The 23954-nt window shown below is 41.2% G+C and overlaps 1 long non-coding RNA gene across 1 annotated transcript in view; it reads right to left on the bottom strand.

The window, feature by feature from the left end:
* The window catches only part of LOC125960545 (uncharacterized), a 154499-nt gene extending 130958 nt beyond the window's left edge, over nucleotides 1-23541 (bottom strand). Inside the window, exon 1 of the long non-coding RNA XR_007470325.1 lies at nucleotides 23425-23541. This is a non-coding gene — a long non-coding RNA (uncharacterized LOC125960545). The remainder of the gene's footprint in view (nucleotides 1-23424) is intronic.
* Nucleotides 23542-23954: the final 413 nt, after the last annotated feature.

Consider the following 23954-nt stretch of genomic DNA (forward strand, 5'->3'; position numbering starts at 1 on the left):
AACTCCTGCAACAACTGACCAATAGGAAATTCCCTATAGCAGTCTGGACTTGTATACCACTCCATGACTCACCTGTTCATAAATGTACCAGGCTTTTGGCTCAAAGCATTTGTGGCATAATAACAATCAAGAGACCATAATTCCAACCATGTGTCATAAATCAATTCCTACCATTACTTTGAAACCGAGGACTCAAAGTGTGAAGGGCAAGAACTCTTCAATAGCCAAAACAATGTAATTTCATTCTAGAACAAAGGGGGAGATAGTATTTCATGAGATGGGCTTCACACTAAAGATTTTGCCAATAGCTGCAGTTTTGTGAGAATTTTTTATGCTGTAGGCCTTATTCTAGAGCAGTTTATGTGTATATATTATTCCAGAGCTATCTCACGATAGCTCTCTGAGGTGGGTACTATTTTGGCCACATTTTACAGATGAGGGAAGACACTGAAATGCAGAGATTAGGTAATGAGGTTAGGAAGCATCTCAGCAGAGCTTCAAACCTAGACAGTCTGGCTCTAAAGCCCATGATGTTGGCTAGGGCACAATATAGCCCCCCTTAGAACACCTTAGAATAACAGGACCAGATCAGGAATAAATAAGGGAGCTCCTCTTTCTACCACGGCTCACAAGGTTCTTTAGGACCTGCATCCCCATACCCCAACTATCACTCCCACCCCACCCACCCTTCCAACCTTTACGCTCTCTCTATCTGCATTCTACACTTCAGCCAAAGTGCCTTGGTGCCATCAACATCTCTTGCCTGCAGGCCACATCTGTGGCACTTCCTCCACCAGGACCTTTCTCCCCTTCCCCCTCTTCACATGACCGACTCCTGTTCATTCTCAAGTGCCAGCTTTGCCCTCACTTTCTCTGGGGAAAGCTCTCCTGACCACCCTGCCTGAGTTGGGTGCCCTTCTCCCTGTACGCTCCTACAATCCACTCTAATTTTCTCTGTCACAGACCTTATCATACTATATGGAAATTGCTTGTTTTAATAGACTGTCTCTTAACTGTGGTCTTGTGATCATAACTAAATACCCATCACCCTGCACATGTCTGACTATGGTAGACACTTAATGAGCATTTGATGGAAGGAAGAATATAAAAATGAATGAATTGAATACATGTTGCTTATCACTTACTTCTAGACAGGACACTTTTAAGAATTCGCTAAAGAATCTCTAAGATTTCATCAAAAATTGATGCCCTAGTGGCGTCTTCTCCCCCTAGCAACTTAAGAAGCCCCTAGACTTCTACAGGTGAGAAAAGAGGTTCCAAGAACCAAGCACTAATGATTTCTGAGGCCTTCCCTCCCCTAGTTCTATCTCTGAACCCAAACATCTATTATTAGATGGCACCTGGGATACCTTCAAAGCAAGCTAAAGCCTCTTGATACCGCTCTAAGGTGAACTTAACCCTCAAGAACTTTTTAAGACAATGTCTGGGTGTGGTCCAGCTTTGGGGGTATAAATATGCTTTCTGTGTTCCATTATATTTTTCATAAGTAATCCTCCATCGTCGCTAAACTATGCAAACGAGCTTTTCGTCATTCCTCAAGAGCACTCTCTTAGTCACAGCACAAGATGTCACTTCTGATAACAAATTTGAGGGAAATTGTGTTCATCCGGAATATAGACTGCTCTCCTGTCGTAGGATAGAAAGTTGAAAGTCAGAGAAATGTGCCTGCGTAATGCTAAGTTCATTCCTCTTTCTGAAAGAGAGAAGGTTAGAACTACACTAGACGACAGCTGAGGTTTCCAAATTTAATGTACTTTGAGCCTGTCAAGTCATAAAGTGTGTGCAGGCACTATTACTAAACAGATGTTATGAGCTGAATTGTGTCCCCGCAAAATTCCTATGTTGAAGCCCTAACCCCCAGTACCTCAGAATGTGATTATATTTAGAGATAGAGCCTTTGAAGTGGTGATTAAGTTAAAATAAGGCCACTAGGGTGGGTCCTAATTCAATCTGACTGGTGTCCTTATAAGAAGAGAAAATTCAGATACGAAAGCACAGAGGAAACACATGTGAGGACACAGGGACAAGGTGGCCATCTGCAAGCCAAGGAGAGAGGTCTCAGAAGAAACCAACTCTGGCCACACTTGATCTTGAACCTCCAGCTTCCAGAACTGTGAGAAAATATGTTTCTGTTGTTTAAGCCACACAGTCTGTGGCATTTTGTTATGGCAGCCCTAGCAAACTAATACAACAAATGATTAACAAACATTAGAGCAATATTAGAAGCCCAGTACATGTGTTTATCTGCCATTTTTGCTAAGGAAGTTTTGATTCTGCATTTTTAATACAAATATTTTAATTTAAATAAGACCAAAATTTATTAAATTTTTGTTAAGAAATAATTTGGCGAGGGGGGGAGGCAGTGAATGCCATTAAGCCAATTTAATTTCTTAGTCAATTTTCTATGGCAATCAGTTAAATCATACCCAGTTTTTTTTCTATTTTAACCTTTGTTCAGCTGAAGTCATTTTCAATTAATCAATTTTTATCAGCATGTATTTCACAACAAAGATAAGATTCATCAATCACTATTTTGTCCAAATAAAATTTTATCAATTATGGCCCTTTATAAAGTTCCTGCTATGACTATTACTTTTACCAAGATCAAATTTTCCAGGTCAAATGCTGTTGACAAATTTTGATTCTTTTGTCAATTTTTTTAAATGTCAGTTTTTTAATATTTTGAGATATAAACCATGAACATAAATGTTATCCTTTTAAAGTATACAATTCACTATTTTTTAGTGTATTCACAGGATTATTCACCTATCACTACTATCAAGTTCCATAATATTTTCGTCACTCCAAAAACAACACTCCCATTCCCCTCTCCCTGCCCTCAGCCTCCGGCAACCAGTAATTTACTTTCTTCCTCAATGGATTTGCATATTCTGGACATTTCATATAAATGAAATCACATAATATGTGACTTTTTTTATCTGTTTTCTTTCACTTAGCATGTTTTCAAGGTTCATCGATGTTGCCGTATTTTATTTATTCATCAGCTGATAGACATTTAGGTAATTTCTACTTTATGGCTATTATGAATAATGCTGCTATGAGCATTCATGTACAAGTTTTTTATGGACATATGGTTTTGATTCTGTTGCCTATATACATATATGTATATATACACACACACACCTAGGAGTGAAATTATTAGTCATATGGTAACTCTATGCTTAACTTTTTGAGGAATTGCCACTGTTTTCCAAACATGCTACGCTATTTTACATTCCCACTACAATTTAAGAGGGTTCTAATCTCTTAATTTTTATTATCATTTACCATGTGCAATTTTGGCTTTTTCAGCTTTGTTTTGTGTTTATTGACACTACCACTAATAATCATTACAAATTGTACAAAATATGGTAGCTTGCATTTATTTCTCAGCAAATTCAAGGACAGCAGCTACTCCAAGATATTTCTATTGTCCAGAATTGGTTTATTGCAGCAGTCTGAAAACTAAAACCCATTGGCCAGATCCAGCCTGGGGCCCATTTTTGTATGACCCACAGGCTAAGAATGATTTTTACATTTATAAAAGTGGTTGAAAAAATTAAAAGAAGAATAATATTTTGTGATACAAATAAATTATATAAAATCCAAATTTCATTAACTAGAAATAAAGTTCTGTTGGAACATAGCCCTGCTCATTCATTACGTATCATCTATGGCAGCTTTCACATGGCAACAGCAGAGCTGAGTAATTATGACAGAGATGGTCTCGCCAACAGAGTCTCAAATCTTTACTATCTGGCCCATTACAGAAAAAAAGCCTATCATATTGTCAATCCAATTCATCTTTATTTTTCAGATCACATGGTGTGATGGGCAGTAACTAAATAGTTGGCAAAGAGAGAGCATATGGCAGCTACCCCAAGTGTGGGCCTTAGAAAATTGCCAGTTGGTGAACTGTCATGATCCATAATGAGATAAGTACAGAAATTGAGAGTAAGCCTTAGAGACATACAGAAAATAGACTGAGTAATTTTTAACCTTTGAGTCAAATACTTAAAAAACAGGCTGTGTAGTTTGTAGGTTTTTGGGGTTTTTTAAATTTCATTTTTCTAGTTATTGATTTGTATTGTATTTTATTAAAATATCAGTTCACGACAAATTGGAAAACTTTAAAAAAAAAACTGTTCCTTTACCACAGATAGTTGGAGAAGCTCTCAAATAGAGGACCAGTGTCTTTAGAAAAACAAAGGAGTGAACCTCCTAGAACATAAGCATCCTGGGAGCAGGGCTTTCATCTGCTTTGTGCACTTGTATGTTCCAGCACCTGGACAGTGCCTGGCACAATGGAATAGGTACTCAATAAATACTGGACGAATATACAAATCCAATACAACCCATTTCCTAACTACAATATCACTGCCAAGGATTACTGTTTTCTAGGCTTGTTTTTGTTTTTAATTTACTCTCAGAGGCAGTATTTACAGCACAGAGTCTGGAGCCAGGCCTGGGCTGAAATCCCAGCTTCTTGCTTTACTAGCCAGGCTACCTGTGGCAAGTTACTCAACCTCTCTGTGATTCTTCATCTATCAAATGGGGATAATAGTAGTGTCTATAGAGTTATTAGAATAGCCATTTGAGTTTATATATATATATATATATATATATAAATTACTTAGAAGGGTGCCTAGCACACAGCAAGAACTCAATAAATACTAGCTATTATTATTACTGCACATACATGTAAAGTGTATATGCATGAAGTGGTCACAAAACTTTCTTCTATCAGCTGCCCAAAATGGTATGCGGCACACTTCCTCTCTTTTTTTTTTTTTTTGCGGTACGCGGGCCTCTCTCTGTTGTGGCCTCTCCCATTGCGGAGCACAGGCTCCGGACGCGCAGGCTCAGCGGCCATGGCTCACGGGCCCAGCCGCTCCGCGGCATGTGGGATCTTCCCGGACCGGAGTATGAACCCGTGTTCCCTGCATCGGCAGGCGGACTCTCAACCACTGCGCCACCAGGGAAGCCCTCATCTTTTTAAAGTAAATGCATTTTATATTCCTGCCAAATGTAAGATCCCTAGCTTTTTAAAGACAATCTCTTTAGGTTAAGGTCATCAGATACTTTTGGCAAATATGATTTTTCATGAATGGTGAAGTATTTCTCATAAATTTGCTTAGTACAGTCTAAAGGCTTGACTTCAATTCTATAAAGTGCAACCCACAAATTGGCACAAGTAATGTGTAGAAGTTTCAATTCTGTCATCCTGCACACTACACCTACCATCCCAATCCTAAACAAACTTAACAAAACACCGATTTTTTTTCAGAGTGAATCTCTTTAAGCCTGTGGCAGCCCCTCCTCAGACAGGTCTCTGGGCAGTGAGTAGCTGCCCCTAGGAGTGACCCTTTCTATAATTATATCTCAGAGCAATTTTCAACATTAGGGGAAGAAATACAGCTCAAACAGTTACGCAGAAAGTCTTGCTCTCCACAAACATTCTTGCCATTCCATACCTCCCGCCTCTGGCTATGTTTTGCCTTTGGCCTAGAATAAATCTCCCAGCCTCTGACTACTGAGAACTAGACATCCTCCAAGACCAGACACCAATACCACTTCTGTAGCAACTTCCCATGTCCCTTGCAGTCAGAACTAATAAAAACTCTAAAACCTTATATAATCAATCTTGTTTAATGCCTGTCTTGTCCACCAAGCTGATCCCAGAGCAACTACCAAAATACCTAGTACATAATGAAATGAAAAAAGATACGAAATAATATCCTTTAGGAAACTATTGACCAGACATTCACAAGCTGTTCTGCCTTTCCCCACTACCTAAATTCCACGAGGGTAGGAATCTTAACTGTCCTGCTTATTAGTCAGGGACTGGCATTACTAGGAGGTGCTAAATAAATATTGGTTGAATAAATGAATGAGTTAATGAGTGAGTGAATGAATGAGGAACCAAGACAGGGATACTCTTCATAAAGAGGGGCCATCTGTTATCTTATTCCAGCTGATCTCATTCCCTCAGAGGGGTAGAGGGAGATTTCAAAATTACCTAACCCCAAATTTCAATAATTAGGTTGTGTCCCAAGATCAAAAGTAGAGTTATGTATCACGATGTCACATGTAGCATACACAGCATTATTGATAACAAACTATGAGGGTTGTTGAAGGAACAGATCTATTTTTTCTTTGTTTCCTTTAGACAATTTTAAATCATCTTTTTTTTCTGGGAGCAAAGCTTCCAGTTGTCTGTATCATTTCTCTCCTAATTTTCCCCATGCCATTAGGATCATCCATTATGTAACATTTAAGGATTTCATCTATCTTGGTGACAATAGTGTCCTCTGGATCAGCAAGACACAATGACCTGAGTAATACTAAAAGCTCAGGTTCAGAACATAAACCCCAGCCAGGACTGGGGTTTATACAGAGGTCAGGGAGCAACTAAACCAATGTCACTAGCCAGTTGTTTTTACTGCCCATTGTAGACATGGGTGTTAACCCTCCCGTAGACCTGAGAGATGTCAAGAAGGTAACCTGAATGTCCCTCTGTCTACATCTCACTCATCTTGTTTACTTACAGAGTGTTCATGATGACTAAGACTTTGGAATCACAGGTACTAATTCTAGAAAGTATCATAGAGATAGTTTAATCCAGGGGTTGCAAACCCAAAGGTCTATGGTGGCCAGATGGGTTATTTTATTGAAAGAAGATAACTAGGTGGGGCCTGGGGAGAACAGCAAAGAATAGGCTCATCTGAAGACAAGAGCAGATACTCAGCTCAAGCTGGCTGTTGCCAACTGGTGTCTAAGGCCCAAAGTCCTGATCTTCTGGGTTTTCCCCCAAAAAAAGATGACTTCAGATTTTCATGAGCTATCTCTCAAAAAAAAATTTAATTGTGGTAAAATATACATACAAAATTTACCATCTTAACGATTTTTAAGTGTACAGTTCAGTAGTATTAAGTACATTCATGTTGTGCAGCCAGTCTACAAAACTTTCATCTTGCAAAACTAAAACTGTACACATTAAACAGCTTACCATTCCCTATTTCTCCCAGCCCCTGGCAACCACCATTCTATTGGGTTGGCCAGAAAGTGCCTTCAGTTTTTAAGTAAAAATAAAAGACACATTTTTCATTTTCACCAAGAACTTTATTGAACAACATATTCACCCTTTTTTTCCACTACCTTCTGCCATTTTTGGGGTAACTTCATAATTCCATTTTCCCAAAACTTTTTACCTTTTTGAGCAAAGAACTGTTCCAGGTGCCTTTTACAGTCTTCCAGGGAATTGAAATTTTTTCCATTCAAAGAATTTTGTAAAGACCGAAATAAATGGAAATCTTAAGGTGCAATGCCTGGTGAATACGGCGGATGAATCAGAACTTCCCAGCCAAGCTGTAACAGTTTTTGCCTGGCTATCAAAGAAACAGGTGGTCTTGCATTATCCTGATGGAAGATTATGTGTTTTCTATTGACTAATTCCAGACATTTTTCGTTGAGTGCTGCTTTCAGTTGGTCTAATTGGGAGCAGTACTTGTTGGAATTAATCGTTAGGTTTTCCGGAAGGAGCTCATAATAGAGGACTCCCCTCCAATCCCTATCATATACATAACATCACCTTCTTTGGATGAAGACCAGCTTTGCTATTGTTGGTGGTGGTTTATTTTGCTTGCCCCACAATCTCTTCCATTCCGCATTATTGTACAGTGTCCACTTTTCATCGCCTGTCACAATTTGTTTTAAAAATTGAACGTTTTCATTACATTTAAGCAGAGAATCGCTTGTAGAAATATGGTCAAGAAAGTTTTTTCCGCTTAAATTACGTGGAACCCAAACATCAAAGCAATTAACATAACCAAGCTGGGGAAAATTATTTTCAGCGCTTGATTTGGACATTTTGAGCAGGTCAGCTATCTCCCACGTGGTATAACGTTGATTGTTCTCACCACCAACAGTGCACAAGGGTTCCAGTTTCTCCATATCCTCACCAACACTTGTTATTTTCTGTTCTTTAGGTATACCTAATGGGTATGCAGTAGTTATCTCATCATTGTGGTTTTGATATTCGTTTCTCTAATAGTTAGTGGTTTTGAGTACCTTTTCATATGCTTGTTGGCCATCTGTATGTCTTTAGAGAATTGTTTACTCAGGTCCTTTGCCCATTTTTTTATCAGATTATTTTATTGTTGTTGAGTCAACTGTTAAATGATAGACACTAATTCAAATTTTGTAAATTAAAAAAAAAAACTACTACACAGACAAAACACATGCTTTCAAGCAATATATGGCCCAGAGACCTCCATTCACTGACCTAATATACGTCCAACACGCTCATCCTGCAGACAAGGAAACCAAAACCTAGATCATAAAGTCAACATGCCCACGGTTGCATGTGGCTGTCTGGTGTCTGAGACAGAACTAGACCTGACGTCCTCCAACTCAGGCCTTTGGGACATTTCTTAGAACACTCACCAGAGCCAAAACCTCTGATTTGTAAGAGGTTCCCACTTGCTAAAAATTCATGACTCGACTCAGTGATTTGTGGGAGAAATTGCAAAAGGCAATAACTCAAAATGTTCTCCCCCCAACTCAAAAAAAGATAAATATGAGGTGATGGATGTGTTAATTAACTACATGGGAGGAATCCTTTCACAGTGTTTATGTATATCAAATCATCATGATGAACACTCAATATCTTACTTTTTTTGTCAATTAAGCCTCACTAAAGTTGGAAAATAAAAGGCAATAACTCAAGGCAAAGTCAGGCTGAATGGAACTTTCTCTGCCCACAGCCTCCTCCTTCCTTCTCTAGAGGTAGCAACAGAGGTCTGGAAATCCATTCATCCTCAGTTAACAATGGACAAAGGGGAGCCTGTCTGGTGTGTTAGTCATTGATTGGAGGTCCCCAACTTCTAGCTACACTCAGTCTCTATCCCAGAAGTGACTTCTCTTTATTGCTATTTCTGAACTGGAATGCGACCCTCCAGCTAGGCAGGGCTGAGGGCATGTGGGGGACACGAGTGGATATTAGAACTATAACACTGGTGGAGTCTGACATGTGGATTCCCAAGAGAACGTATGGCAATGAGAACTTGGAAAAGGTTGTTATGGAGGGAGGAAAAACGAGGAGTATTCTTATTTTATTTTTTATTTATTTATTTATTTATTTTGCGGTACGTGGGCCTCTCCCTGTCGTGGTGTCTCCCATTGTGGAGCACAGGCTCCGGATGCGCAGGCTCAGCGGCCATGGCTCACAGGCCCGGCCGCTCCGCGGCATGTGGGATCTTCCCAGACCGGAGCATGAACCTGTGTCCGCTGCATCGGCAGGCGGACTCTCAACCACTGCGCCACCAGGGAAGCCCGAGGAGTATTCTTAAAAAGAAATGGCGAAGATGTGAAGATGTCCCACCTAGAAAAAGGTTTGGCCTTTCTTTTTCTGGGTCAGACCCATGACTTGCTGGTTATGGAATAATGGAGTGTTTCAGCCCCTAACTTACTGTGTGTCCTGAAGCAAAATTCTGTACTCCTTCTGAAACAGGAGGGAAGGGGGTAGGGCACAACCTTTGAAAAAATGACATAGCCTGAGGACATAACAAAGATGGTGGGTGAGTCAACTTCCACTAGACCTTGAGCCTCATTATACGCTCACTGTAACACATTAGCAAGCTAAATGACACACCCACAGGCACCATGACAGTTCCAAGGCCCACCATAAAAGGTCAAAAAGTGGGCAGTGGCCCAATTCCTGGAAATCCCTCCCCTTCCTGAAATAGCTGGAATACTCCTCCAACTCATTAGCCTATGAAATTACCCACCCCTATAAAAACTGACAACCCCATACCCTGGTGCCTTTCTCACCTTCTGAGATGGCTCACACTCTGTCTGTGGAGTGTGTTTCTCTCTAAATAAACCCACTTCTTACCTATCACTTTGTCTCTCACTGAATTCTTTCTGCAATGAGACATCAAGAACCTGAGCTTCATTAAGTCCTGAGACCAGGTGTGTGATCTCAGTTAAAAGAACATTGGTTCAAAATATCGTATATTAACGCATATATGTGGAACCTAGGAAAATGGTACAGATGAACCGGTTTGCAGGGCAGAAAAAGAGACACAGAGGTAGAGAACAAACGTATGGACACCAAGGGGGGAAAGTGGTGGTGGGGGGGCGGTGGTGGGATGAATTGGGAGATTGGGATTGACATGTATACACTAATATGTATAAAATAGATAACTAATAAGAACCTGCTGTATAAAAAAATAAATTAATTAATTTTTTTTAAAAAAGAACATGGTTCAAGTCCCAATCTGGGTTGCAGTGTTTCACTTCTACTTGTCTTTTCATAACATTGGAGAAAAGTGACATAGCTGCAGAATTTTCTGTCATGCTAATTGTGGCATTTAGTCACACTAAAAGGACCCAAATTACATATCCATGCCATCCTGATTTGCCTGGTGTCCCCTGCTCCACTAGCCTGTTGACCAACTTCAGCTGCTTTTGGTGGTTCAGGAATTGAGGGTTTGAGGAATTAGAGCAGAGGCAGTAGCGACTGTAAAACACCGAGAGACCTCATTCAAACTCACGTGTTCCTAGAGACCGGCTTGAAATTGCTGGTCACATGGAGCAAACGACCAGCCAACAACTCCAAGCTTTGTGTTAGATGTTGCTGTAGAATTGCTACTTGCCAATTCCATTGTGATAAGGGCCTAGGGTGGTGCAGAGGAAAGTTTTGAAAAAGCACTTGGGAGATCCTCAGACAAAACTGCTCACTATACCAATAGTCTGCTACCAGTTGTATTACCCACTCTCTAGGGTTGAGTATTGATGATTTCCCGGCACAACCATCATTCAAGTCAGTCTGAATGATGCCTTTTTATTACCAGGGTTGGAGCTGGCCTTGCTCAGTCTCCTGCTTCCTTAACCATCCACTTTTCTCCCTGGGATAAGCTCAAGAGAGTATGTTTGACAAGTGTTTGCCATAGCCAGTAAATGGTCCAATATGGAGCACAACTTATTAGAAAGGTGTGCCCAGGTTTGCAAGTGTTTTACACTGTTGATATGTCATCAGGATTCAGCCAGAAATGAGATTTTATTATAATCTCGATCAGGGCAAAGGCCATGGCTCACTCATTTTGTATTCTCAGAACAGAGCACAGGGCCTGACCCCTAGTTAACTTCTAATCATCATGCAGTTCCTTTACTCATTCAAACACTGACTGAGCACACAAGGTGTACAAAACATGGTCCCAGGAACCGGGCGGGAAGGACAACAAAGCTCAAGACAAGTTAGGCCTCTGCCCTAAGAATGCTTACAAGCTTGACAAGCTTCACCTCCTGTAGGAAACTTCCCTGTCCCCACCATCTGAAGACTCAGTGCTGATCCAAAAGAAAGCACTTACTACAGGGCACTATAATTACCTGTATGGATTTCTTGAGTACAGGACTATGAATTATTCATTTTTGTAACCCCAGTGCCTAAAACAGAGCTTGGTACTCAGAAGGTGCTCCACAGATGTTTGTAATGACTGAACCCATACTTCCCCTCTGACTTCCACTAAGAGACTCATGTCCTGGAATGCGCAATGTTGCTCTCTTGGTTTGTCCCTCATGCCAACCACCTGCTCGATAATTGCCCACTTACTGACCTGGCTGCCCCACTAGACTGTAAGTTCTCCAAGAGCAAAGGCCACACCTTATTTATGTTGTATCCTAACATCCAGCAATAGTAGGCAGACCATAAATATTTGCTAGATCGTTGAACAAATAAGTTGAATTATAAATAAAAATGAAAGATGCTTAGATATACAAATGATTTGCAATTATAGATATAATGATAGTTCTGAAGAGTGATATAAGATTATTCTGACATCTGTGATCTTTTGTTAGAGTGATGGTGGTGGTACTCTTAACTTACAGCAAAACCCTACCAGAGAGATACTGAAATCTGTCAACAGTTGCACCATTATGGTTTTCATTCACAGCTCATGCAGTGAAAACACTTCAACCCATCTTTACTTAACCAACTCATTGGATTGATATAGATCTCCATTTCCTCTCTAAAACAAACTGAAAGGGTACAGCTGGAAGGGTCATTTGTGTGTCCGCTTCTGCTCCCACCAGCTGAGCTGTATGATTTCTAAGACTCAGCTGACTTTGTTCCCACTCACATTTATGTCCATTGTAATTGCTATTATACTTTTCAATTCAATTCAATATTGTAGAAGCTGATGAAATAGGAATGCAAAACAAGAGTTGTTATTTTACAGAAATGAACTTGAATGTATTAGGAAAGGTTGATAAGATAAATCATTAAAAATACTTTCAGATTAGGGGTGAGCTAGTAAACTCTGAAAGTTTGGGGGGAGAAAAGTCTACTAAGATTCTACACTCAAAACTGGAAAATGTGCATAATACATTATGGAAAGCGTTTGTGCAAAAAAGACAACATAGAACTTGAATCAGCCAACCCATGCTGAAAGAAAACCTTAGTTTTGAGGCCTAAACCAAAACTAGACAAATGAATCTACCTTATATGTTGTGAGTTGTATAAAAACATTTAAGGCTTGTAGGTATCATATCCTTTATGATTATCAACTTTTACAGTTTTTTCATTTTTTTTTAAATTTACTGATTGCTGGTCTACAGATCTGGAGAGATTTTCTACTGTATGTTGGATCATTCAGAGGCTCCATCTAAAAATAGTAACTCACCAGGAAGATCCTGTAATCCCATCCTCCTGGCCTCCTGCCCTAATGACTAGAGTAATATAGGATGGTTCTGGTCACATGTCCATCTTACCATTTTCTCTAACACCCTGATTAAGATAGGAGAATCTAACCAATTGTAAGTCATTTACATGTCTGTTTCCACATCTCTCTATTTTTTTTCACTCTAACATTATACTGAAAACGAGAAACAATTTTCTTGAACAGAAGCTCTCTCTAGAGAAAAGGAAAATGGGTAACTGACTTTTGTTGAGTTCTGCCTTCTGAGAGCAGGTTCTTTTCACATCCAATCTCATAATCTCATGTAATCTTCACAGACACTCTGGGAGTTTGAGCTCATGGGCCTCATTTTATAGATGAGGAAACTGAGGTCCTGAGAGTTTAAGCAAGGTCACACAGCCAGTACTAGAGAAGTGGCATGTGATCCACTGTGAACCAATATACTTCCCCAGACACCAAATTACCTCTCATGACTTGCCCCAGATCTGACATCCTTTTTTTTTTTTCTTCATAAATAAAGCAGTATTGTGGCTATATATCGTATTTCTTCCCCCAAAGCTCCAGCCACTTCAAGGGGATTTTTTGGTTTCATTATCCGTATATGTCCAAGCTGAGTATCTCCTTTGCCCTCCTCCAACCTGGCTGGGGCTGCCTAGGCCCTGTGGAATGTTCCTGTGCCCTATGTTATGTTCCAGCTCTTCTAGAAATTCTTCAGGCTACCCTCCACCCATCCACTTTCAACTCTCTCTCTCTGCTATAAGTTGAATTCTGTCTCCCCAAAAGATATTGAAGTCCTATGAATGTGACCTTGTTTTGAAATACAGTCTATGCAGATGATCAGGTTAAAATGAAGGCATTAGGGTGGGCCCTAATCCAATACGACTGGTGTCCTTATAAAAAGGGGATATTTGAACACAGACGCAAACAGAGAGAAGACAATGTGAAGACACAGGGAGGATGCCATCTACAAGCCAAGGAGCACCTGAGGATATCAGAAGCTAAGAGGGAGGCTTGAAACTGTCCTTCCTCATAACCTTTAAAAGAAGCTAATCCTGCCAACCTCTAGAACCATGAGACAATAAATTTTTGTTCTTTAAGCCACCCAGCGTCATTGCAGGCCCAGGCTTCTAACACATTCTCTCGTTCTCTCTCTCTCTGTCTCTCTCTCTCTGTCTCTCTCTCTCTCTCTCTCTCTCTCTCTCTCTCTCTCTCTCATCTGGTTTCCATAGATTCCCTGGGCCAGGGTTTGGTTTCTCACAGAGATAAGGCCTCCCACTCTCCCTGCCTTGCAAAACAGTCCCCCAGGGACACCTGCTCCTCCCCACCAACAACGCAAGCTCCCAGCACACCAAGATCAAACCCTGGTCCAGTTACCCAGGCCCCCAGTTGGGAAGGGGGGTTCCAAGGGAAGGGAGATTGGACAGCAGTAGAATAGTCACCTCTTTTTTCATTTTGATTTGCTTGTCAACTAAATAGGATTATAATGCGAGGCAGACACCACTGTAGAATGCCCTTTTCTCACACACCTAATATCTTCTATTTTGTGTCCTTTATTATTATCACATGGTCAGACTCTAACAAAGCCTTTCCCTGAAATCACCAGGAGAATCACAAAATTAAAAGCTGCAAAGCACTCATCAAGTTTCTGTCACAAAATTCTTTGGTGTCATCTTGACCAAATCTCTCCAACATTCTAACTGAAGTTGGGAGTGAGACATTAATCATTGTCACAACAATGCATCATATTGGGTTTTAGTATTTAATCATTTTTCATTTGAAAGATGCCTGAAGGTGGGTGGTTTTAATGCATGTTTTAAACACATCAGAAATTCCCATCCTTAGTTGTTTCAAACGGGACCACATATAGTTCTAGTCTATTCAGGTAACAAATATTAATCAAGTACCTACAAAGTGGCAGGCACTGTTTTAGTCACAGTGGCAAACAAGATAAAGCCCCTGCCCTCCTAGAGCTTATTATAGTCTAATATCAGAGATAGGCAATAAACAAAAATATATAAAATTGGATCTCAGGTCATGATAAGTACTACGGGGGAAAATAAAGCTACAATTATTTGTTCAATATCAGTCTTCCCTTTAGGTTATAACTTTCATTAGGACAGTGGCCATGTCTGTCTCAGTGCTAGCTCATAGTATGCATTTTTATTTATTTATTTTTGGCTGTGTTGGGTCTTCGTTGCCGCATGCAGGCTTTCTCTAGCTGCAGTGAGCAGGGGCTACTCTTCATTGCGGTGTGCAGGCTTCTCATTGCGGTGGCTTCTCTTGTTGTGGAGATGGGCTCTAGGCAAACGGGCTTCAGTAGCTGCAGCACACAGGCTCAGTAGTTGTGGCACATGGGCTTAGTTGCTCCATGGCATGTGGGATCTTCCTGGACCAGGGATCGAACCCATGTCTCCTGAATTAGCAGGCAAACTCTTAACCATAGAATGCATTTGATAAGGGTTGTTGAATGGATGAATAATGGATGGATGGATGGACGGACGGACAGATGAAGCAATGGATAGATGGAACTCGACACGCATTTTGGGCTCCTAAGAAGCCATGTATATCCTACGCTGAAAATTCATTGGTTCAGATACACATTTTGTGAGCCCCCATTGTGTGCCAGAAACAGGCTAGACACTGAGAATGAAGATGGATAAGATAACGTCTTTCCTGGGACTTCCCTGATGGTCCAGTGGTTAAGAATCCACCTTCCAGTGCAGGGGATGCGGGTTCGATCCCTGGTTGGGGAACTAAGATCCCACATGCCGTGGGACAACTAAGCCCATGCGCCACAACTACTGAACCTGTGCGCTGCAACTAGAGCCCGCACGCTGCACCTACTGAGCCCGCACGCTCTGGAGCCCGCATGCCACAACCAGAGAAGCCTGCACGCTGCAACAAAGAGCCTGCGTGCCACAACGAAGACCCAGCGCAGCCAAAAAAATTTAAAAAAATAACATCCTTTCCTTCAGGGAGCTCACACATAGACTTCTAAAAGTACAAGGACCTTGTCATGGAGGTATATATGTGGTACTCTCTGCTTCTTTGGGGGAGATGGGGGAGAGTTAGAGGGGATGGTGGTACAAGAAAGGGGTCCCAAAGGAAGTGAAACTCGAACTGAATCTCAAAGAGACTGCCAGGTCCAGAAAAGGCATTCTGGGCAGAGGGACCAGCATGGGCAGAAGCTGGAGACAGGAAAGTCTAGGGACACCAAGGCCATCTTTTGTTAAAACAGGAACACAGGGAGGAATGATGGAGGCTGGAAAATGAGGCAGAAGCCAAATGTTGATTGCCTCCTCTGCATATGTCAGCTCTTTCATTGCAGAAATCCCATGACCTTATCAGATGGGTTCTAAAGGTCAGCAAAGCTAAAGGATTGGGGATATTGAAGTAGTTAAATGAGTAGTTGCCTAGAAACCTTGTTTGGCACAAAAGCATCTTGTTTTCCCTCACGCTGCTTTGTTTCCATGCTGGGCTATCAGATTCTGCATCTTCCTGTGTCTGAAAACCATAGTCCGTCCTCTGGGCAGGCCTAGGTGAGGCCACTCAAGTGGTCCGTTTGTCTGACTGCAAACCTACTAATCCCGGATTCAAATCTGCTCTGTTCCCCATGCACTGCACCTCACTGACCCAAACCTGCTCTGCTGGTTTAGGCTGGTCTCCTCCAGAAAGGAGAAATGTTTAGACACTGGTGGGGAAGGAGTGCTCTGCTGGTCTTGGGGAGCTGCCTGCAGGGAAATGCAACCTATCCTAAGGTCAGGTCACTTTTTACCTTACATTTACAAAGGGAAAGAGCATCTTAGTGATTCTATTTACTTGAGAACCCCCAAATTTAATGGTGCCCCAGTATGTATAATCATGTTCATTTTTCCCTGCAGAAAACATGGAAATTAGAGGAAATACAAAGAATAAAGTTAAAATTACAGTAAATCAATCTCTTAGAATCATTGTTGATGTTTTGGAGTATTTCCTTGTAGCCTTTGTTTTTATGAACACACACACACACACACATACACATCAAAATTCATCTATTTAGTTCCTACCACAGTGTCTGAAACATCTATGCGCTAATAAATGTTCAGTGAATAAATGAATGAATATCATTTCATTTTTACACATTTGTAATGATACATACAGTATGGAATTTTGCTTATAATAAGTGTATTTTTTATGCCATTGTGAAAGCATTTTTTATAACTGCACAAATACTATTGTGTGAAATAATGCTGACTGTCTAATGCATAACCCTACATTTACATCTCTGAAGATTTCCTTAAACTAGATTCCTAGCTGTGAAAGAGAATAAACATTTTTGAGTTCCTCGGTCATTCAGTGTTGATGAACTTTCCAGGATGAATTCCAGGTTGAAGTGATTCTTCACATGGAAACCCAAGTAGTCCTCTGAGAACTCTCTGGCAGCCTGCATGCAGCTGCTTCCCATATGCTGGGTGACGGACCCTCTTTCGTGGGCCTTGGCCCCATAATTTCTCAGACCCCAGATAGCCTCACTTGTCCAGCATCCTTGAGCCATCCCCAGGCTGGACCTTGTTGGATTAAGCTCCAGGTCAATTGCTCTGGTCCTCCACAAAGGATCAAGGGAGCTGGTCCTCAGTATGGCATTCCATTTAGTTTTCACTTTGGCATTGTCTTTACTGATTTCCTGCTCTTTAACCATATCTATGCTGAATGATTTCTGTGTCACAAAGCTATTGCTTTTCTTTTTCCATCCTGTGTGCAGTTTGAGGTGAGGATTTAAAAGGGTGACTATGTCCCCATTTAGAACAACATAACTTGTACTAAAAAATATCATTTGACTGATATTCTGTGCCTTTGGTGACACCATGATATATGCCATTCCAACTGTATTCTTCAAACATGCATGTTACTGTGTTATAGGCTGGAAAGAATCTTTTTAAAGATTAAATCTCTGCGTTACAGAATTCAGATTCACCACTCTGACATCTTTACCTAAAGGTCATTTCCCAGGAAGCCTTTCCTGACTATCTTATTTACATTTGTAACCCCCTTCTTCCTCTACTTAATTCTTTTCACAGCATATCACGTCTCACCTACTATATGTCTTACTTATTTGTCTTAACTGATTGTGTCACCCCACTGAAACAAAACCATGACAAACATTCATTCATTATTTAGCAAATACCTCCAGGTGTCTAGAATTGTGATAAGCATGGAATGAAGTCCACACACACACAAAAAAAGGAGATTACAATTGAATTAGAAACATCAAACAGTTAAGCAAATATATAAAGCAGGCTGTAATTTTAAAATACTAAACTAATGAGGCAGGACAAAGTAGATGTGCTTTGGAGGAAGTGAAGAAAACAGACTGTGAAGTAAGAGTAAAAACTGGTAAGAAGTAGATGAGGTTTAAAGGCAGGTTGGAACTTGAGGGAGGAATTTAAGGTAGAAACATTTGACTCATCCTGTAAACAGTGCAGATTTCTGAGCAGGATAGTGGCATGATGAAAACGGTTTATAAAGATGACTAGTGGGCAAAGAGCAAAACTAAAAAACCACGATGAGAGGACAGATGAAAGGAAACTAACTGGACAGGTCAGTGGGACCTGAGATGCGGAGGGACTAAAAGAAGGTGATAAATGAGAAAGGACGGAGGAAAGCACTGCAGAGGTATAGCTAAGAACACCGAGTCAAAATGTGTCAGCCTCCAATCAGGCAATTCTCAAAATAAAATGTCAAGATCATCCACCATTAAAAAGGACCTCGCTAGTGGGCTGTAGGAGACTCTGAGGTTGGCTGCCTGAATGTGGAGGAGAGGGTGGGAGATAAAGACAGCTGGGGTATTCTATGCAAAGTTAAACCAATTTAAAGAGCCCACATAAAGAGGAATACAAATGAGAAGAGGGAAAAAAATGTGAATTGCTATTTTAGATAAATCCCATATGGGTTATGCTCTTAATTTACTTAAAGCAGATGGCTGGACACAGGACTGTTTAATTTATTACTGTCCTGCCATTCAGAGCCAGAGCCTTCCTTAGGTTCCTAAGCAACTATGATGGGAAATGTCAGATTGCATGAAATTTCCTGATTAGACCATGTGACCCAAGCACATCACACTGAAAATAATTCGAATACTCAAAATCGCTTATCCTAGACGCCAGCTGCCAGTTCTTTTCCCACGGCAGATGGATGGGTGGGCCTCCCTGTCTTTGCAGGCCGTATGGTGGGAGTTCTAGGAATAAGACAGACCAAAATAAAAAGTGGGAGAGGATTTGGAAGAAAGCTTGGGAATCTGGTATTTCAGATTCTCTCTCGTGGTACTATGTACATCCCCAAATTCTCTATAAGGGAAGGAAAGTAGCAAAGCATTTAAAAAGAAGCATTTAAACTTCTCTGGCAATTAAGCAGCCTCTGAGTCAGCAAACTCATCTAATAACCAGAGTAACATTTGCGATAACATCGGAGGATTGAAAAAGTATGGGAAGAATCAGGAGCTAGGCTGGTTTATGATGTGATGAAGAAAGCACAATAATATAACAAAAGCAATAAATTAACATTTTTTGAGGAGGAGTCACTATGTGCTGGGCCCTGTAGGAATTATTATTACCCCCATTGTACAGATGAGAAAACTGAGGATTCCTAGAGGATTGATTAAGTTAGGTCACAGAGCTAGTAAGTGATATGATTACAGACCAGTCCCATGGATCTGTCAGAGTGTAAGTAATTGGTTGGTGAGAAAAGGTGAAGAGCAACAAGCTGCTAATGCCAGAATTAGAGCATGACAGGTGCCTCCCTGTGGCACTTCTTATGAGCAGAGCACAGAGATAAGGCTGACAGAAGTGACTGTTTAGTGCAGAAGGGAGCATTTGCCAAATGCAGTGTGGTATCCTACCTTGGATATCAGAACAGAAAAAAGACATTACTGAAATATGAGAAAGTCTGGGGTTTACTTAATAGTCATGTACCAATGTTGGTTTCTTTGTGGTTATAAATGTACCATAATAAGTGAGATGCAGGTAAGGGATACAGGGGAACTCTGTACCATCTTGCAACCTTCCTGTAAATCTGAAATTATCCTAAAATAAAAAGGTTATTTTAAACTTTTTAGAAAGAAAAGAGTATTTGTGACAGGTTCACAAACATTCTTCAGAGTAGTATCATTTAAAATGGAAATACATTTCTGTGGCTGGTCATATTTCTCAGCAGACAAGATTATTACTAATGATAATCACAATGACTAACATTATTGAGCATTTATTATTCCAGCCTCCATCCAAAGGATGCCACACACATGCCTGCATGTCATATTCAAGACAACACTTATAAATTAAGAAGGTGTTATTATTAACCCAATTTACAGTTGAGAAAAGCTCTTAGGATAGTGCCTGGAATTTCTGGTAGGCACTATTTTTTTTTATTATTATCACAGAGGTTAAGAAAATGGGCCAGTTTGTGAGCAACAGAGTATCAATTCAAACTAAACCCTAAAAGGCTTCCATTTACTAACTCTATGGCTTGGGCAAGTTTGAAAATCAAAAGAAAACTAATAACAGGGACTGGATTTTAAAATGTGTTGAGACTTGCATCATAACAACTTAAGTTTACAAACAGACAGTTAATTGTCTATTAAGAATTCAAAATCAATGAGTTAAATTTAATTGAATAATTTGAAGATACCCAGGCTGTATAGTACTATACTGAGGTCAATAAAAAGGAGCTGAAAATTATCTTTCTCAAGAACCCTGGGATACACCTCTAGGTATGAGAACCAAGTAAGAGCAAGCAGAGACAGTAAGCAGACGGTCAGCCCCCAGGATCAATGGGAGCCACTAGGAAAAGTGTTTCCAGATCTCCCTTGGGGGGTCAAATGACTACGGCTCACTGGACCAGGCAGATACCCCTGATGAGAAGTATTTCCTTACGAGGGGAAGCTGGCAGGCCAAATTATGAAGACAGCTTTCCAATGACTGATGTGAAAATGACCGTGGGGAGAAGCGGGAAGGCTGGTCAGCAGCCCTTGCTCATCCACATTCAGTTTAACCCCACACACCTTCATTTAGCATTCTCTTAGTGTTGGGGATGATGCTAAGCTCTGGGAAGGATACAAAGGTGAAAAAAATAAAACAGTGCCTAACCTCCTGAGTTTACATCTAGCGGTGTATTGCACCAGAAGAAAACCCAGCAACCACGCGGTACAGGGAATACCCTGAATTTCAGTCTTCGCTCTGTGCCTGGTCCAAGTTGTAGGCTTTGTTTGGACCTCAGTAAGAATAATGGCAAAAAATATTTGCTGGGGAAGATTGTTGTGAGGATGGAAAATGAGGTAAGTGTCTATAACAATGTCTGACGCAGAAAGTGAAGAGGAGTCCATCATAAATCCATGTTGCTTTCCTTTATTTACCCCCAGCAAGAAAGAGAAATCTCTTACTCATACCCCCAGTCACCCACATCTTCATTTCAAATTAGACCTTGACCTCAACTGTTAGAGCAAAAGGGAGGTCACAGAGACAAGATAAGAGGCCAAATTTTTGGCTTCAGACACTACAGGAGCCCAAGTCCGAAGAGTATAAAGATGACTTGGGAGGATTTCAAGAATGGACTTTAGAACCTCACCACATTATTGTTACCCACCTGCCCCCAACCTAGGCACAAAGATAGGGGTGCTGAAATACACACCACACTTGTTGACAGAAAGCTGCTTAGAACCTGAAAAAGTAGATGCCCTTTTCTAATCCATCGGCCCAGATCTGGAGCCGCTTCTAATTTGCACAACAAATAGGCCAGCAGCAGCCTTGCTCTTCCCCACCCCCATACCTGCCTAAAATGTGACACCCTTGCACTTCTCAATCCAAAACAGGTTGAGAAAACAACAAAATTCTAAGCCTGGAGTCATATAACTTATTCTTTTATTCAACAAGTATTTATTCAGCCCCTACTGTGTGCTCTGGAACATCTACTCCCTGGAGCCCCCGGGCTGCTGGCCCTGCAAACCTCTAGTTTATAATCTATTTACTGTTTCTTAGCCAACGTCCACTTCCTGACAAGCAGGTCTGCCATCCTTTTCCTCCAGAATAGAATATTGTTCTACACTCCCCTGTCCCCCAGGGTTTACCTCTTCCTTCATGGCTTAATTCGAAGTCCTTAATCCCTTCATTGTTCAGCTCCTCTTACTTCTCTTCTCCGTATTCTATCACCAATATCTGATCTCAACTCCCCACACAACAGCCCCCAGATAGAACAAAGGGGACTGAAAGAATGTAACTCATTTGCCTGTGGTTACCCAACTCATGAGTAGTCCAACCCAACAAATTCTGTAAAAATAGCAATGGTAATGATAATAGCTAGCACTTGAGAGTGAGATTAGGGACAGGTCAAAATTGTTCGTAGAGACAAAGTCTAAGGACTGACCATGGGAGTAAGCACCGTAAGGTAGGGTCAGGGCAAGGTCATTAGAGGAGGAGAATCCAAAAAAAAAACAAAAACCAAGACCAGATATTGAAAAAATAACCCATGAGGGTAAAACAATCATCACAAAGTATGACAGAAGTAGTGTGGGAAAGAGGCATCTGGAGCTATAACCTTAAGGAATGAGGGTGTATGTTGGAAGAAGGATGTGGTAAAAGACTACAAGGTGGGATATAGTCTGATGACTTGAGAGTCAGAGCTGGTAAGGAGAGCTGAGGATGGGGTTGGAAAATGGTCTGGAAGCAGTGATGAGCATACCTCAGGTCTTAATCTGTTTAGGCCACTATAACAAAAATGCCATAGTTTGGGTGGCTTATAGACAACCAAAATTTATTTCTCACAGTTCAAGAGGCTGAAAGTCCAAGATCAAGGCACCAGAAAATTTGGTATATGGTGAAAACTAGCTTCCGGGTTCACAGATGGCTATCTTCTCCTGTGTCCTCATAAGATGGAAGGGGAAGAGGCAGCTCTCTGTGGTCTCTTTTATAAGAGCACTAATCTCATTCATAAGGGCTCCACCCTCAAGACCTAATCACCTCCCAAGGCCCCACTTCCTAATAACATCACATTGGGGGTTAGGTTTTAACATACTAATTTGGGGGTGGTCACATTCAGTCCACGGTATGCACCCCGCTTGTAGGCCCATAGTACAAATGAAATGGAGCAGGACCCTATGGTCCTCCCTGCCCCTTCGGTGTCCTCTGCCTGCCTTTTGTCTGTGGAAAAACTTTAGCCAAAGAATAAGTTTAATCAGAGAAATGAGAAAATGCAGAAGCAAAGAAAAGCAGTCCAACAAGACTAAATAATAACAGTTTAGTCACTGAGCATAGTCAATGACCCTTAGTTCCGTCTCAAGGGCTATAGGTAATATTCTAAGCCATATCCTGTGAGCTGTCTTATAGATACTGAAACCCCCACCAGGTGGAAGAAGTTAACTACATGATGACCAGACTGTAGCCATGACATAAGCTGCCACAATTCCAAGAATCTGCCTCAAAGAAATGGAGACAAACCCACCCTGGAACTGAAGATTAACTGTACTCAAAACAAAACAAAACAAAATCAAGACCACTGATAACCAATTTCAAGATAACTGTCAGAGCTGACTGTGTTGTTTCTGCATGTAGCCCCCTCTCTCCACCTATAAATGTTCTTGCCCACTGATTGTCAGTGGGGGGGAGTCAGCCTTTGGACAGGGGTCCGCCCTCCCCCTCAGTTGCCAGCATCCACAATAAAGCAAAATTTCCTTTCCACCAACCTTGCCTCTTTATTGGCTTTTGAGCAGTGAGCAGCTGGACCCCACTTTCGGTTACCCAAGGAGTGTTGGAGAGAAAATGGCCAACACCTGCAGAAGAACCAGTGCCCAGGCAAGAACCATGTCTCCAGTGTAGCAAGAAGGTGAAGAGAACATTCAGAGAAGTGAGGTATAGAGGGGATATTGTGAGGTCACTGTGGAAGGGTTTCAAAAGTTGAGGAGGAGTGAGATACAGAGTCAGAAAAGGGACATATGAGGCCATGTGGAGATCAGAGTCCAAAGGTTGAGAGATGATTTGGGAGACCAGGGCTGACATAAATGGAGAGAAATGCAAGATGGGATTAGCGCAGGACACCAGGTCTGATAGCAGTGGCACAGCTGTGGGTTGGGGGCCAGCGAGTGAGGGTTGGCCAGGAACACTCCGAGCTCTTGCCCATTGCAAATTCATAATCTATTGGGGGAGACTCAAAGATAGTGAGAGAACAATGCACCGCAGATTACCTTTGGAATTCAAAGACTATGGAAGCCTATAG

Source organism: Orcinus orca, chromosome 11 (assembly GCF_937001465.1).
Source record: "Orcinus orca chromosome 11, mOrcOrc1.1, whole genome shotgun sequence".
In the NCBI taxonomy this organism is placed as follows: Eukaryota; Metazoa; Chordata; class Mammalia; order Artiodactyla; family Delphinidae; genus Orcinus; species Orcinus orca.